Raw genomic sequence first — 19,138 nt, 5'->3', positions numbered from 1 at the left:
GTGTATCAGTCCAGTAGACAATATTCTTACAATGACAGACACCAACAATAATAGAATATCTTTCCTTGACACCACAACTGGTGAGTTTAATATTAACATTACTTTAATCACTGTTTAACTACTTATTATAAACTAACAAGTTAGTGAGAGATACAGTAGGTTTAATGATCTTATGTTACTAGTTCAGTTTTAGACTAATATGTTAGTAGGTGATGAAATAGACTAGTTCTACTGAATATATTTACTAACTAATACTTTGTGGGAGCTGAACCTCTGGACCGTTATTTGCTGTTTTTTCAGGAGAATTCACCACTATTTGTGAGAACCCACTCTACAGCAGAGTTGGTAACAGAACCAACTGTACACTTACTGACATCACGGCAGGAGTATGGGTGAACGAAAGTCAGTACATAGTCTATGACAAATCTTTTGGTGGATTCCAAGTCATAGATTTTACGAGTAAGTATAGGGCATTGCGGCTTATGACTATAACTTATATGGCCTTTTTTCAAAGTCTATACGTAAGACTTCTGGAATTGGTTGTTTTCAGATGACAATTTTAAATAAATAAGTATAAATATAGATGTAAGATAAAATATGTCTTCAAATTTAGAATTAAATAAAAATTGAATGCTCCAACAAAATGCAAACCAGGACACGGGCTATAATATCATTGCAGGTTAATTGCCAGCAATAGATATCAACTGGTAGAGATATTTTTCGGTTTTTCAATGCGTATTCATCAAGAGATATTTTACAAGTTAGAGGTACGCTAGCAGATATATTGCATCCAAAAGGTTTAATATCACTCCACAGGAAAGAAAGGGCAAAAGATAGGTGAATTTGCATCACCTTCAAAAAAACTAAATTTATCTCCCCAAAATTCTGGCGTACCAATTAAAAGATGGAATGCCAGCCTCTACTGAAATGCTACCTCCAATTCACTGCCACTATAGAGAAAGGGTTGAAAAGTAGAGTGTCATGGCATTCAATTAAAGGTCTTACAGTATCTAAGGTCTTATTAAGAATACATATCCAGGGTTTTATTAAGAGTACATATCCAGGGTCTTATTGAGAGTACATATCCAGGGTCTTATTGAGAGTACATATACAGGGTCTTATTGAGAATACATATGCAGGGTCTTATTAAGAGTACATATACAGGGTCTTATTGAGAGTGCATATCCAGGGTCTTGTTGGGAGAACATATACAGAGTTTTATAGAAAGCGCATGTCCAGGGTTTATTAGCAATGCAGTCAGGCTCCTATTGAGAATACATGTCCAGGTTCTTATTGAAAGTACATGTTCAGGGTCTTATTGAGAATGCATACCTAGGGTCTTATTGAGAGTACATATTTAGGGTCTTATTGAGTATACATATACAGGGTTTTATTAAGAGTACATATACAGGGTCTTATTGGGAGTACATATACAGGGTCTTATTAAGAGTGCATATCCAGGGTCTTATTGATAGTATATATCCAGGGTCTTATTGAGAGTACATATCCAGGGTCTTATTAAGAGTACATATCCAGGGTCTTATTAAGAGTACATATACAGAGTCTTATTAAGAGTGCATATCCAGGGTTTTGTTGAGAGTACATATACAGAGTTTTATTGAAAGGGACTGTCCAGGGTTTATTAGCAATCCAGTCAGGCTCCTATTGAGAATACATGTCCAGGGTTTATTGAAAATGCATATCTAGGGCCTTATTGATAATACATTTCCAGGGTCTTATTAAAAGTACATGTCTAGAGTCTTATTGAGAATGCATACCTAGGGTCTTATTGAGAGTAAATATCCAGGATATTTTCTAGATTGCAAAATCCATAGTCTGTAGTATTACGTATGGGGAAACCAATATCAGTAGATTGTGTGCGAAAAATGTTTCAGTAGATTTCTATCCATGAACTCTGGTAGTAAGTAAAGGGCTTTGCAGTCAGGGCTAGATGATTCTATCCATAGTACTCAGTTCTCATGTTTTGTTAATATTTAGATTTTTTCATGGATCATAGTATAGCACAAGAGACAAACCTTAGTCATGATGTCAAAGAGCACCATAGTATTTAAGCCGTTTTGCACTATTCTTGAGTGCACAAACTGTAGTCATAGTGTCATAGAAATATAAGTGTATTCAAAATTGCAAAACACCTAAATCTGCAGCTTTGTGTTTACCTTGTTTGTTATAGTAGTTCAACTCAAAATTGTATTGAGTTGGCATTTATTTTTTCGTGTTTTTCCATATCTGTATAGCTAAGAGAGAATATAACAATATGTTTCTGGAATTGTAGTGCTGCCAGAAAGTACGAAGACGAGCACAACATCTAGTACGACTACTAACCCTACTACTAGCACTAATATTAGTAAGTGTGGCAAATCCTGTTTCAAGTTGAATGAACAGTTAACAGTTGATTTATTTTTTGTAAAACTGTTGACTAGACTTCCTTGCATGATGATTGGATAAAACTGAATGAAATGTAGGAATTAGCCAGCTTGACCAGCTTTGCATAGTTTTTTTGTAGAAAGTTCAGGTTGATCGATATGGTTCAATATTGTATAAATATTGTAGATTGATTGATATAGTTAGAATTTGTATGTTCTCCAAAATATAATCAAAACCAGATCACATCAGTTGAAAATTTAACATTGAGATAATACTATTCTTCACACAAATAAACAAAATAGTATAATATGTTTTAACAAATAGAAATCCTGTATAAAACCAATTTTTCACCTACATGTAGTTTTACCAGTTGAGTTTTAGCTTCCATAAGTAACTTCTCTAAGTTTACTGTAGAATGCAGTTCAACCTCTTTGGTGTTTCTGTGTCATCACATAGCACCACAATGAGTGTTGTCTTTAGTAGCAGTACAAACAATAGGAAGTATGATGAACCCTTTTTTAAGGTGACAGGTGACAGGTGACAGATGACAGGTGACAGGTGACAGGTGACATGTGACAGGTGACAGGTGACAGGTGACAGGTGACAGCATGATTAGTAATTGATTCATTTCTACTTAACTTATTACTTTGCACTTTTATTGAGTTTTGCTTAAGATTACAAAATGTAGATATTAGAAAGTCTAACAAGAATTAGCAACTATCAGTAGAAAACATGAAATAAAATGTGGGAAGCTGTGCAAACAGAATATCATTACAGAGTCCTTATTACACTTGCCAAGCTGACTACTTTGCCTTTATTTTGCATTAAATTTTAAATAATACGAACGGCAGTACATTCTCAATTTCACCACCACAACATGACCTCTATAATTATGAGAAATTTTACACTGTATATGTTGTTCGGGTTGTACTGATAGAAAATGGTAATAAACTTGTGTGTATTTGCAGTGATAACAAGCACAACACCTGCTACTAGTAAGTATTACCAATACTTACAGTTGCTTGAAGCCCACAGTACTAAGGGTGCAATCAAGCCTTGATGTATGCTGTAAATTTATTCCTACATTCTAACGTATGACCAGATATATGTATATACCATATATGATATTTATAAAGAGATATGAGTGCTCAGAAATCTTGTGAGTATTTATAATGAGTAATAACTAAACATAATATAGATGAAGCGCAGTTGTGACTAGAATGATACTCTTTATAGAATATAAATTTTGTTAAACAATTAAAATAATTTTTCAATGAATGATGCTTCTAATTAATAGAAAACCCTTTTCATTCTACAAAAACAACATACCACAAAACCTCTAATTGAACGCCACCTCTACTTGAATACCACCTATATTTGACCGCCACGACGAGAGCAGAGTTGAAAAATAGAGCGTCAACCCCTATTTGAATGACATCCTTCATTGGACGACCACTTTGACTAATTTTGATTTTTGCGAACCCATAATATCAAGTGATCAGTAGAAAAGTGTCAACAAAATCGTATTATTAATGAATCGTTTACATTAATAACAATCAATTTTTTCGTTTTCAACTCCAAACCTTTCGCTTTTTTGGTTAATTCTTTGAAAGAAACACCATAGAAGTAATTAATAACGGTCTCAGGCTAATAGTAGCTCTTATATATTATAGTAGTTTCTATATAAAAAACAATTTAAATTTACATCGGTAAATGAGCTTCAGAAGCAACATCTTAAAAATAATTACTGATTGTCTCAGGCTAATAGTAGTTCTTTTTTTAAATTATGATGGTCGATGAACTTTAAACGCAACGTTATAGAAATAATTACTGACTATCTCAGGCACATAAAAGTTTTGCTCCGCCAAAAAATTGTTTGAACGCCAATATCAACTAGTTCAGCAGTGCAAAAAAAGAGGTGAGGTCAGAAAATATTGTAAAAGGTACTGAACAACTAAAAGATGTTTGCTTCATTGAAGGCAACAATCAGAACGGAGCTATTCAAGCAGACGATGGAAATATTTTTGTTTTAAAAACTTTGATTTTTGTTTCTGCCTATAATATATGTATGGTTTGTTTATGTCACCTGTTCATGAATAGATGTATTTATATCAGTTGATAAATTATCATTATATAACTTATAAACATGCAGATTTATAGCATGTTATTTAATGGCATCCTTGCGATCAATGCTCATAACTCCACTTCTACTGCACATAAAAAGCTAGTTTTTGCTGCAAACTGTAGCAAACATATCAATGAGTGCAATAAACCTTTATGCAATGTTGTTAAACATAAATATAAAATAAAAATTTCTTCAAATTTATAATGAAATAAAAATTTCAAGCTCCAACAAATTGCAAAGAATGACACAGGTTATAATATCATTGCAGGTCAATTGCAAGCAACAGCTATCAAATGGTAGAGATATTTCTCGGTTTCTCAATGCATATTTATTAAAAGATCTCTTACAAGTTGGAAGTAAGTTAGCAGATTTGTTGCATCTAAAAAGTTTAATATCGCTCCACCGGAGAAAGGGAGCAAAGTTTGGGAGACATTCACTTCGCCCGTAATAGGGCTAAATTTATCTTCCCAAAATTGTGATGAACCATTTGAAAAATACACTGCCGGTCTCTATTTAAATGCCACTTTCAATTGACCGCCATTGTAAAAGAAAGGTTGAAAAATAAAGCGCCACAGCGTCCAATTAAAGGTTTTACAGTACATAAACTTGACTTAATATTGCGATGCAATTGATGATAAATTGATGATGCAATTTCTGTAACGGATTTTATTTTAAGTTACTTTTACAAAAAGTGAATACGCTGTAGATGATCGATTTCAATAAAAGGCTGCACTTTTCATTTTAGAGTATGACTGCATGATATTGCTTTACTTAATTTATAAAGCTTATATTGAATTATCGTAGCAATAAAACTCTGTTGAATTGCAGCATCATCAACCAGTACCATGGTAACCACCACTTCTGGTACTAGCGGCAAAACCAGTACCAAAGCAACCACCACCTCAAGTACCAGTAGTAGAACCAGTATCCAAGCAACTACCACTCCTAGTACTAGTAGCAGAGACAGGACCAAAGCAACCACCACCCCTGGTTCTAGCAGTAGAGCCAGTACTATGGCAACCACCTCTAGTACCAGCAGTAAAACCTGTACAAAGACAACCACCCATAGTACTAGCAGTGGAACTAGTGCCATGACATTCCCTTTTATTAGTTCCAGTAGCAGAACCAGTACCAGTATGAGCACTAGTATCAGTGAGTACATGATAAAACTTTCCTCAAGTTAAAATTTGAGACTTGAAACTTGCTCAAGTTATTTAGAAAGAATTTTAAAGATTTATTGATTAATAGCCTGCTAGTATATGATTCTTATAATGAGATATAAATACAGACAAGTTTTGTGTTAAGTCTGACAAGTCCGACCCAGCAAGACATGTCATATGTGATTCATCTTTTACAATAAATAGTATTTTTAAAGATTCTTTGCTTTGGATAAAAAATGTATTTATAATTGAGTAAACAAGTGGCCTGCAAGAGAGTGTTTCTCTGATTTTGGCGGACCCTGTTGCTGGAGCCACGCCTTCCTCCGATTTCAGTACGCACTTTCAGAAACAGAATAGTTCCCCGACACTCTAAGAGCGCAGACCAAGGCACAAACTGGCTGGGAGAAGTCTTTGAACGTATTTGGTAATCAGCTCCAATCACTTCAGTACTTGGAATATGAAGATGTTGGATATTTCATCAGCAGGTTCCAAGACGTAGACGAGGTAATGCCTGAACCAAAGGAGACAGTTTGCTGCACCTTTGGAATGCTTTGAAAGAGGATGCAGAAAACTGTGGGCAAGTGGACTGCGTAAATGTCATTTTTGACTCACTTCGAGCCCAGTTTGGCTTCTCTCTTAGGCAGTTTTGGTGTAAGCTGAGCACCCTCAGACAAGCCACAGCTACTGCCTTACAGGAGCAAGTCTGCCAGGTAGAACGGTTGATTTGGGTGGCCTACGATGACCTGCCGGTCCTGCACAGAGCCGAAATGTCAAGGGAGCTCCTGTGTAGCTTCGTAAACTATGCCGGCTTGCGGAGGCACCTTCTGGCCAGGCCAACTGTTGCTTTAGTAGAAGTCATTCTGGCAAAGATCGAGTTTCTTTAGGTCAAGCTTAAAGGCAATAGAACGGTAGACATCCTAGCCATAGAAAAGGCTCCTGAAAAATGGACCATCGTGATACAGAAACACATAGTTGGCCAGTTGTTCCTGCTTATGCCGCAGTTATCCCAACAAGTGCAACAGGTGCAACAAGACAAGAGCCAACCTCAGGAAGAGCCATAGAAAACACCCCTGCAGTATTGGGAGTGTGAGGACCAAGGCACATGCAACAACACTGCCCCAGGAAAATACCAACCCGGGGAAACGGAGAAAGGCCAAAACAATAGTGCCGACTACTGGTTGCGCTAAGGTCTCTAGCCAGTATTTTCCCAGCAAAAGTAAATCAGCTAGCACTGTGTTGGAAGCCCATCATAACGGCTGGCCAAACTAGACACCGACCAAAGAGGCCCAGCCAAAAAGGGCCTAGCCTGGAAAAGCTAGAGAAAGGATGAACAGCTGAGATGAAGAAAATTGGCGCCAACTACTTTGACCGAGGTGACATCTAGTGAGACTCCGATACTGGCTTTCCAGAGTTATGACTAGGCTCGGGAACAAACATGTTCAAAGTCCGACCCAGGAGCCAAATTCCATCTGTGGTCAATTTTCATACGGCCTGCAGTCATCATCATAAAATCTATAACGTCTGGCTCGCATGCAGAAATAATACATTGGGAAGCAGCGCTGTTATCTGCGTGTTTCAAGTGCTACTATCTCTAAAGGCCAGTTTTCCGGCGTTAGAGATAGCAGCACATTTGTAAAAATGGCTTTGTTTACAAAAGCTGTTTCTAATTAACAGTGTAAATCAATCAAATTACTTCCTGCACAGGATATTATACCAGAAATTTTTCTTCTATTTGTAACAGTTTTCAAATATCTTTACCCACTTCTTTCGTTTTAATAACGAATTCTATTAGAGCGATATCACAAACAAATTGATATGACTCGTTTGTTGGTAGGTCATAAATGACTGTGATGCAAATAAAGATTTTTATGATACTAACTATACTTTTCTAAAATATTCTGAGTCTTGAATTGATGTTAAACAAGTGCGAAATGGATATGATGCTACTGTAAATGCTTTACGAGTTTTTAAAATCCTACGAACTTTTATAGTTTTAGCTTGTAAAGGGTGAAATACTGTTTTTTTCTGTTTGATGACATTTGTTGTGGGTTGCCCCACTTTTTTACTAGTGTTTTACCAAATATCATTGTATAATGATCACGTTTAGATATATTTAATAAAAGTTTAAAAACTTCGGATCATTGGACAGATTGCCCGGGTTACTGACAAGCATTGACAAAAACAGCCAGGGTTCAAAGGGTTAGTTTATGAATAATTGACTGAATGAAGCCCTAATTTTCTAAAATGGTATCAACAATCAATCAACAAAAAGAAGAAAGTTGAATTCGAGGGCCAACGGTTCAAGGATGGGTGAAAATTGGACTGTTTCTTCACTGAAATACATAACAACTATGTCTGCCTCAGTTGTAAAAAGCAGTGGCTGTTTTTAAAGAGTTCACTGTGAAGCGACATTATTAAACAAAACATGCTGGCGTATATGACAAGATCACAAGTAATGAATGCAGTGAAAAACTGAAACATTTTAAAATTAGGTTAATCTCACAGCAGCAATATTTTACAAGAGCTTGCGAGTCAAATGAGAATGCTACAAAGGCTAGTTACGAGGTAGCAGTGCTGATCACAAAGCATTGCAAACCTTTCACCGAAGGTTCATTTATTAAACACAATGTGATGGCAATAATATAAAATATCTGTCTTGAGAAGCAGCAAGAGTTTGCCAAAGTCTGTCTGGTACGTAACACGTAACGCTGTGGTAAAGTGTTAAAAAAGTGAAGTTAAGTGAATATTAAACTTCAATTATAAGGTCAATTTAATTTTAGCATGTACATGTATGTTTCAAATAAACCAAAACGCATGCTTAAGATAGTGGAAATTAAAATAAAAAGCAAATGTGAAACACAAATTGGCTCAGTAAAATTTATTTAAATTAATTGCTGTTATATGTAAAAAAAACGTCCCCCAAGGTTGGCCCCTAAATTTTTAGCACACCAAATCTGGCCCTCTGCAAAAAGTTTGGACACCCCTACTCAAGAAGATCTGAACCTCAGACACCTGAAGGATGGACTCGGCATGGTTGCATGCCTCCACCAAGCCGAGCCACACCATGCTACGCTTCCAAGAGTGTGCTCAGAAATTGGCTTGAAAGAACTCGGTCAGTGCCTTGTTAAAAACCCATCGTAATAGCCAGTTCGACTTGCCTTTCACTCATTTTCTGGCATGATCAAAAGTCATTTGAAAAGCCTGCTTTAGGAGTGTAGACTCTCAAGGCTAGTTCTGAGACCAAATGGAAGAATGACTGATCTTTGTGCAATCAGAAGCCTGCCTTGAAGGCAAAAGGGCAGTCCCGTCGAACGCTTACTGGCCGAACTTCATAGGCACACTAGAACGCTGCTTCTGCAGCCTGACGAGCGTCTGAACACTAGAGATCTGCATTGCTTATCCAGACTAGTGCTGAATCAGTCAGGGTGCAGACGCCAAGCAAGCTCCACTCCTTTATCTACTTCTCCTTTGGGAAGTTGAAGAGGCAACCCATTCAGTGAGCAAGCAGGTATTAGACAAGCCTCTCTCCTTGCGGCTGCAAGAGACTTATTAGCAAAAAGCAACAGCCATGGCCTCGTGACTGATGGAACCCAGCTGCCTTTGTACGGCGTCACAATGACGGAACGTAAAAACTGAGGAGGTCTTTGTGATGAGCCAGCAAGGAGGCCATCTTGGGGATGCCACTTTTAGTGACCTGGCTGTGCAACACGGAGTTTTAGCAGTCTGTAATCTTCATAAATGGAACTGAATAATGGCTCTCTAAACAGTACAAAAACACTTGGCCAGTTGCTGTTCAGTAATGTTGCTCAGATGGCTGGTTCGTGCAAGGGAACTACTAGAAAATACTGCTTGCTGGGAGTGATAGAAGACTGTCCAGATGTGCTGTCATTAGCTACAAGCTACCATGATTTTCTGCAATGGCTGTAGTGACAGAAGAAGCTCTTCAACCAAGTGGCTAGATTATTGGAAATCGTAGCCAAGTTCTAGTATACACTGGAGCACAGAGCAAGTCTCCATTGCGAGAATGCTGTTTGGCTTGGCTGATAGACTTGCAAAGACTGTGCAAGCAGTTCAAGTTCATAGAGCTAAAAGACAGAAGACGGACTCACAGAGAGCTTGCCATGGACGACCAGCACTCATCGGAAGAACCTGAGAAAATCTTGTTTGCTGTGTCGGACTTCACTATGACAGCTCTTGAGACTGTCAATCAAGCAGACCTGTTTGCTGCTACGGCAGCCTGGGACACCAGCTCAAAACTGACCGACACCAACCTCAGACTCTGCTACAACACGGGTGAAAACTTGGGAGACACTGAGACAAAGCTGGCCTTGATGCAAGTTGCTAGCCGAAACTGGTGGCCACTACGTACTGGTACTGGAGGCCTAGACTTCTTCTCATGGCCAACCTTAGAGGTGCTCTGTCTATCCATGATCTATTACGAAAACAACCATTTGGCAGACTCATACCTTTGCTCACTCTGGGGTGGGTAGGTTGGTCAGCTGACTGTGACTGATATGGTACTGGTGGCCAGAGATGACCGCTACAGCGAGAAAACGAATCAACAGTTGACAAGTCAGCCAGGTAGCAAAGCACGATGGTACCGAAATGGCTGGCAGGAGGCATAGACTCTATGCCAAGCACCGCTAGCAAAAGGTAGCCGAGAACCTGGTGAGACCGATGCCGAAGACTCCAAGAGGGAACAAGTGGATCTTGATACTCACAGTCCAATTTACGAGGTGGCAGGATGCTCTAGCCCTCCCAGAAGCCACAGCTCCAATAGTGGTGAGTGCGTTAGATGAACGGGTGTTTGCTACATGGGCCTGCTGGAGCAGATCCACACTAGCCCGGAGGCGCTGTTTGAGAGTCAATTAATGACTGCTGTGCCAACTCTGGCGAGTAGAGCAGACTCACATTACACCCTACCACCCCAGACCAGCAGTGTTGTTGAATGCAACAACTGGGTGACTACTAGCAAGCTCGGCTGCTGCTAGTACTGCTGCTACTACTGTTGCTTCCTCAGCTGATAAAAAAACGATCCCTCAGCTGTTAGAAACAGCCAACCTGCTGATGCTCAGACAAGAATTGTAACTACTTTACCAGCTAGAGTTCAGCACGCCACCCATTGAAGTCTGACCCATGCATGAATACATAGTGGAAATGTTGAAGAGACTAGAAGTAGAACATGCATCTCTCCAAAAGAAGCAGATGGCCATCTGACAGAAGGATCAGGAAGATCATTCGCTGTAGAAATCTGGGTTTAGCTCTTGAATAAGAGGAGAAGACAAGAGAGACAACCCAAAACTGCTGGCTAAATTTGTAGGGCCTTTTTAGGTCATAAAGCCATGATCAAACTGCACTTGTTTGATAGAATGACAAGGCCAGTTTTTGGTGCAGAGTGAGAGCTGGCTGAAGCCTTTTCATGCTTACCTGGAATAACTTGAACAGGCGCCTGCCACCATGGAACTCTAAAGAGGCAGCAACATGAAAAGAGCAAAGTCCAGAAAGTAAGAGTCTTAGGCCGAGTGCAGATCCTAGTTGCAGTTGGCAAGGCACAGGGTAGAGGCCTCCACAATCTCTACTTTTAGAAAAGAACTCGAAGCTTGAAAAAAGGCAAAACAGGATCTCTGAAAAAAGCTGAAGCAACTGGAATGCGATGTTTTAGAAGAGCCAGCCTGACCTGCAAGTCTATCATCCGCCCAGCTTTTGAGATGGAGAAAAAAGACATCTAGAGCCACTCGGCATAACTCGGCAGCTCACTCAGCAGCCAGACCTGTCTGGGGAGTAGGCGTGGCTATCGGTAGTGGCAGCTAATCTAGAGAGGTATCAGCGCAGAGATATAAATGTCAAGGAAAGAGAAGGAGCTGAGAGGGATTAGTGAGTCAGAGTCATCTCTGCAACCCTCCCCCCCCACTGACCAAGTTTTCTCCCGAAGGCACAGCGACATTTCTTCTACTACTATCAATATATCTTTGAGCTATTATGTCATCCAAGATAGGCTTAACAAAGTGAGGCAGTTTATTTTTTAGGTTGCTGTGCTAAGCTCGCTAGAGTCTGTTAAGACAGAAGAGGAAGAAGGATGAGAAGCTTGGTGAGCTCGGATGAGGAGTCTGCATCTGTGTGTCAGATGTATCTATCTCTGATGACGTAGCAAGAGTCCGTAACAACTGAGGAGAGTGCTCTGGCCAAGCTGTCTTCCTGTAAAAATTTGTTACCCACAGAAATTCTCAGCTGAGGCACACCTGGTCGATGTTCTAATTACAATCAATTAATCAAAACCTGCTCAGATAGTGCCTTCTAAAACTCTGCCGAGTAGCTTTCTAGCCAAGACAACCTTAGAAATGTATGAGTGCCTTATCATTATTATCAAGCCTATTATCAACTGAGTAGAAAAAAGATAGGGCTGATCTGGCCGAGCCGGCTGAGGTCGTTTGCTTGTCAGATGCTGAGCTCGTTTGACCATCGGACCATGCACAACCAGCTCTGAAGAAATCACACATTCAACTCGCCAAGCTACCAGACAAGCCGAAAAAGGGTGTCATTTCCTGAAGCGCTACATCAGCAGTGACACCCGGGAGCAGATGGGTGAGACCTTGATGGAGCTCAGCATTTGCGGTCCATGCAGAGTGACTACCAGTACCCATAAGAACATGCAGCATGTAATACAGCATTTTACTGTTTACGTGTTTTCTGGTCGGTATCAACACATCTCGTGTGATCAGCTGATGCGACACTGAAAGGCACACCGAGACGCCAGTATTGGCCACTTAGTGTACCTGGTTGACCGAGCCTGCTGAAAAAACTTTTGCACATCAGAGGATGGCTGACTGACCTTGAGATGCAAACCTTCACTCCAACACGGACTGTGCTCAACTGTCCCCTAGGAATTTGAGGTCCAGTTAGCTGCCACGAGTGCAGTGACATGAAAGGAGAACCCGCCAGCCAAAAAGGTGTCAAAACCTAAGCCAACTCAGAGGACCTGAACTGCTGGGATACAACAGAGCCCATCTAGATCCCTGAGCCTAAAGCCGCCAGTCTGCTACTTAGGAGAGACCCGACTTAGCTAGAGCTGAGAGCAAACTGAGTCAATGAGTCTCAGACTTGGGTGGAGTCCTTGGCCGAGAGGCAGACTCACCTCTTCAGAGTACCGAATGCCACATCTACTTCTGCTAGGAAGAGAGGGCCTGTCAACTGATGAAAGACAGCTGACACTGGCAGGCTCTGGCGCTGCAAACGGCCAGTCTAATTCAAGCTCAACAACTGAGAAGAGACTCAGAGGTGGAGCTCCTTGAGTTTGAAACCAGGCAGAATCAGCTCTAGTCACAACTACTCTTATCTTCCAGTGCTGAGTGAACAGCTCTTACTTCAAGGAGTGTGTGAAGGCAGACAGGTTTAGGAACCGGTGGTATCTACCCTACAAGTTCCAGCACAGCTGAGTCTCCTTATCACAACAAGAGACTATGCCGCCGATGCGCCGACTCGGCAGGTTGAGAGGAACAAAGAAAAGATTGAAGAAAGTGATGAGAAAGAGGCGGAGCCTATTGCAATGCAGTCTGTATATAAAAAGCTTACCAACATTATTTCGGCAGAGTGTGCACACTGCAGAGTATGCGCACACTCTCTTCGTGACTGTTCATTTGTTTATTGCATTGACTCGGCGTATTTATATATATTTATGATTAAATACATATAATCTTGTGGCTAAACAATCGGCGAGTTTATTTCTGCATTGTGGAGAGTAAAGGAACTGGCAGTTTCCTTTACAATGTTTTTTGTTAAACAAACAAAAGCCTTTCATTGAATTATGTTTCAAAACAAAAGTTAAAGTTGACCCTTTTCATTTTACAAAAACTAACTCAAGTAAAGTTGACTTAAATTAACTTAGTTTGATTAAACAAATTCTGTAATTGGTTTCATGCTATGCTACACTATATTGTTTCAAAATGCGAATAGATGATTTATTTCAGTAAAAAGCTGCACTTTTCAGTTTAGAATAAGACTGCATGATATTGCTTTACTTAAGTTATAAGTCATCTATTGAATTATGATAGCAAAAAAACTATGTTGAATTGTAGCACCATCAACCAGTACCATGGTAACCAACACTCCTACTACTAATAGTAGAGCCAGTACCAAAGCAACTACCACCCCTAGTGCTAGTAGTAAAACTAGCACCAAAACATACACTACCATTAGTGCTAGTAGCAGGACCAGTAACAAAGCAACCATTACCCTTAGTCCTAGCAGTAAAACCAGTACCATCGCGACCACAACCTCTAGTACTAGTAGCAGAACCAGTACCAAGGCAACCACCCCCTCTTGTACTACTACCAGAACCAGTACCATGGCAACTACCACCCGTACTCCTAGTACCAGATACAGATCCAGTACCAGGACTAGTATTAGTACGTATTAGTACGTACATGATAAAACTTTGTTCAAGTTCGAACTTTAAACATTATTCAATTTGCTTTTGCTTCTCTTGAAGTTGGTTGTCAGTTAAGGTCAGCATCATATAGCTAGAGTTAGCAGCATATAACTAGAGTCAGTACTATACAGCTAGAGTTAGCAGCATATAACTAGAGTCAGTACTATATAGCTAGAGTCAGCGCTGTATAACTAGAGTCAGCTAAAATAACATATCTCAAGTCAACTACAGAGCTCGGTGGTTATACTCTGATAATCAAATCATCTGTTTTGTGAGTTGCTTTATTTAATCTCTATGCATCACATTAGTTATGAACAAATACAGCTGTTACTGTTTGTGTTGTTTACTAAGTGATCATTTTAAGTTATTCTGCTCCTCATCGTGATTGTATTTTACTCTAGAATTCTGCTAGCAAGACTTGCCATATGTGATTCATCATTTACAATAACTAGTATTTTTAAAGATTCTTTGCTTTGGATAAAAAATGTATTTGTAAAAAAATGTATGTTTTAAAAACGGTCAGATTAATTTACATTTGGGTGCAAAGTCTTCGAAGATAATAACAGTTTTTCAGTAAAACTGCAGTGCCATTAGACAGTACTACCATGACATGACCTTGGCTGCATTGTTTAAAGCTATAGAGCTGTATATAGAGGCATTTTAAACAACTTACAATTGAGTTACTAACAGTGTTAGTTGAATTTAGAAATAAACAATTATGTAAATACTTCAACTTGTTGTAGTCAGATTACTAAAACTAGTTGGACTTATTAATACACATATGTGTAAATACTTCAACATGTTAGTTGTGAGAAATACAATGGTCATATATTGATTGTCTGTAAATTTACCGCATCCTCATACAGAACCATGATGAGTGTCACCTCTAGCTTGAATAGTACTAGCAAATAATAGCCAGCACCTGCTCAAAATGGCATAACAACTATAGCTTGAGTTTGTTTTTAGCATAACTGTATAAAATCTACAGACTGTAATTTAGTGAGAATTTACTTTTGTTGGAAAGAACCCCGCAAAAAACATTTGAAAAATGATGTGATTCAAATCTAAGAATTTTTTGTTTCAGCAACTGAAAAAAAATATTGCAAAGCATAAACAGCTCGCTTGTGTGTTTTAGTTTTTAAATACGTTCTGTATAAACAGCCTCTTGAACATTACCTAACCTTTTGGTAAGTATGAAGTCTGTTTTTGTCGGCAGATTTACTTTGGTCCTTGATTATTTCCTTTTATAAATATACATATAGGTGTTTAATGCTCCTGTAAGTCAATAATAGTCAGTAGTTATTAACTGCAAACTAATAACATGACAAAAGTTTTGGGCAATTGCAGGTTTACCGGAAAGTACCACAGTAAGCATCGCATACAGTGATAGTACTAACCCTAGTACTAGTACCAACGCTAGTAAGTATTACAAGTATTATTACTTTGCTAAACTGGCTACTCTACAGATTTACCATTTACATCGTAACTGCCTTCTTCTCATAAAATACCTATATTTGGAGAACTAGCTTGTTGATGAGTCAGCCCAACATAAACAGGAAATTAAAATGAATGAAAGGCTTGTGTGTTGTTAGAGTACTATTCTGTTAGTCTACATAGCTGATCTTCAAGTGACTGACACGTAGCTCAGCCTTGAGTAAGTATTAGAATACTTTTCAAGTCTTACCTCTTGCCTAGTCAGACTTTCCTGTTCAACATTCTTTTGTTCCACAGCTTAGAAAATTATTAAAACTACATATTATTGAATGGAGTAATATTTAATAAACTGTTTAATACTGTCTACTGTAATATATAACATAAATTGATGTTAAATAGCACCAGCACACAATCAGCGTGCTCATGACTGTTTGTAACTCAAGATTTGGTTTCTAAATATTTGAACTACTTTAGTACTAGTAGTAGTTAGATATTGTACATGTACTTGTACTTGTACCCTCATCCGCTTTATACTCAAGCACCGAGGTTGGGTCTAAAATGATCGAGCAATTCGCTTTTCAAAAAGTGGAGTTTTGGTTGTGATTTTCCATTTTATTAAATAATACAAGTTTGTCATTATTTTAATAAATAAAGAACTTATGCTATACTGTATTAAAATACATTATGGTATATTATATATTAATTATATTTATAATATTACACATTTTATCATTTTGTCTGCACAGTACTACATACTTGACAATATTTGGCTGAGCTGTCAGATGTTTGTGTCAAAATTTGTCTTATGCAATCAACCCATAATTTGCATAAGACAAATTTTGACACAAACATCTGACAGCTCAGCCAAATATTGTCAAGTATGTAGTACTGTGCAGAAAAAATGATAAAATGTGTAATATTATAAATATAATTAATATATAATATACCATAATGTATTTTAATGCAGTATAGCATAGTCCTTCTAACTTTTGGAATAGTTGCCATTTGGCCAAAAAATGTTATTAGAGTTTCTCTACCTTTTTGTTTTGACAGCCTGATTGCTGGTTCTGTCAGTACATCTGTATCAGCAGAATAAGAATTTCTAAGTTTTTAGTTAATTCTAGCAGTAACCAAGATGCAAGTCTCAAAACTTGTGTTGAATCAGTTGGTCAGCTTTCTGTAGGAATTCATATGTTGGCTTATAGCTAAACAAGATACAGACATTGAGTAAGGATTGTAAACAAGCTCCATTAGCCTGCAGCTTATTAATGCAATCGAAAAAGAATGACTTAATGCAAGTAGCCGAGGATCATTTCATATCGCAGTAGAAGCACGTTATACACTTCTAGTCAGAAAATAAAGAATGTTGTTGAAGTAGTTAGAGTGAAGTGATGAGTCTTTAGAAATCTGACTTTTTTATAATACAGTCAACTACGAACAAAGTTTTTGATTTATTATATCATAAACGTTATAACTTGGTGTGATGTGACTTTTTAACTGTTAACAGTGCCTAGAGAACTATTTATTCAAAACTTATTTACAGTAACAGCAGATGAAACCAGACTGAGTACTACTTTTAATACTAGTACTAGTTCTAGTGAGTATTACAGGTGCTTGTTCAAGTTTATAGCGAGGTGGTAACTTGATTTTCTTCAGTAAATGCTGTTTCATTTTCTAATATATTGAGCTAAATTGAGAAACAGTATTATATAAGTTGGTTCTGTTTATACAGTGTACACGTAAAGTACCGACATTCAGCAGATTCTCCTGTATAACAAGTCCTGAATAACAAGCTACAAATACGTTGATTAAACATCTCGCTGCCACCATTACTATGACTGAGTTTAATTTAATTTTTAAAAATCTAGATTAATATGTTGGCCATTTTGAGGCTGCTTAGGAAAACATTTCAAATCTTTGTGCAACATCATTTTAACTTTCAAGTGAATCTCTAGACAATGTTACAGGAACATTATTTTAGAACTTCGGAGCATAAACAACCATATAACACTGAGTTACAATGTAAAGGGACCAATGCAAGGTGCAACATCATTTCTAGTCTCAAATGAATCCTACAACAATGTTCTGACAATGTTTCTCTTATTATCTCTTAATAACATTTTCATTGTAACATTTTACTCTTGCTAGTTAACTGACTCTTGTAGAACTTTTCTCAATAGATTAATAAATCTTCAAAAATCAAGTTCACTTCAATTCTATTTCTTCTGTCAGAAACGAATTATCTATTTTGTTGAAGTTGTTGCCCTTTGATAATGAAAAATCATTTAACATTAGATGAAGTGAAGCAAATTGAAAGTTTTATCTATTTTTATGACAAATATAGAAACAAGCAGAATAACGTAGACAAATTATGTAGTTTTAAAGGTTTTTTTGTGAAGAAAAATAAGGTCATTACAAATTTTAATTTTTGCACTTCATTACAAAATCGCAAAATCGACAAGGTGTAAAGGAAACTGCCAGTTCCCTTTACTCTCCACAAGAACTAAAGACATCGAGTACTAAGGCAATAGAATAGATATATATTTTGTATAAATATATATAAATACATGTATTAATGTGTGTGCATTACAAAGAACAGCATGCAAGATACTGCCAGGGATCTCAAACTTTATTGGCTCGTCTAGCCTCTTTGTATATGGTTCTTTTTTTGGCTCCATCCCATTTATGCCCAGTTGGTCTTGCCTATCTAAATCAGCTCCAGTATATAAGTCCTATTATGGCTGGTTTAGCCGAGATGAGTATATCTGAGGGAGCCGAGCAGACTCCTTTGTACTTAGCCAAGCTGGCTATTATGCAATTTTTTGGCTTATAGTGTGTGCCGCGGGTTAGTGACCTTTCAGCTGCAACACTTGGTGCTAGTGCCTGGCTGGCTGCAACTACAGACTCCCCCTCATTAGAGACACGGTCATTTTTAATGACTCGTCGGCAGTGGCATAGCCAGCCAGACATAGGGTCGGTTTTGCCAGCCTTGTACTCCAGACTTCTAGCATTTTGGTAGAGCCTCAACTAGAGATGCCCCGATTCTCATTTCACCAGCCGATTCAGATACCGATTCGATATACCGATTCTTATTGAAAAATAATCCGATTCAGATACCGATTCAGATTCTTTTGTGTTGCATAGATTATTGGTAATTGTATTATGCAAATATAAATATAATGCAAAAAATATAAATATTGATGTATTTATTTGTTTGTATTTATGAAAAAAGATATACATGTATATATATTCACATACTGACATACTGTGCGTCTAATAACAAAACAGTCCATGTTTCTTGAAATATGTCATTAATAATGGTAATTACTGTTAGTGGTACAGCTTTCTCTGTGATAATGAAGTCTCTCTTCTACTGCTGAACGAAATGCTGCGCCTGTACAAGTCTAGAGCAAATAAATGTGTCTTTTAATTACCATTAGTGATTCAATTATCTCAGTGAGACGTCTTTATCTTCTATCACTATTGATGTAGCCAGTCGTACTGAAGAAGGACTCGCTTGCTAAAGACTATGGAGGACAGGCTAAACACAGATAAGCCACTGAAGTTATTTTATGCAATACAAACGATACATCATATCGTCATGACCAA

This window comes from Watersipora subatra, chromosome 5 (genome assembly GCF_963576615.1).
Source record: "Watersipora subatra chromosome 5, tzWatSuba1.1, whole genome shotgun sequence".
NCBI classification, from domain to species: Eukaryota; Metazoa; Bryozoa; class Gymnolaemata; order Cheilostomatida; family Watersiporidae; genus Watersipora; species Watersipora subatra.
This window is presented reverse-complemented; position numbering follows the sequence as displayed.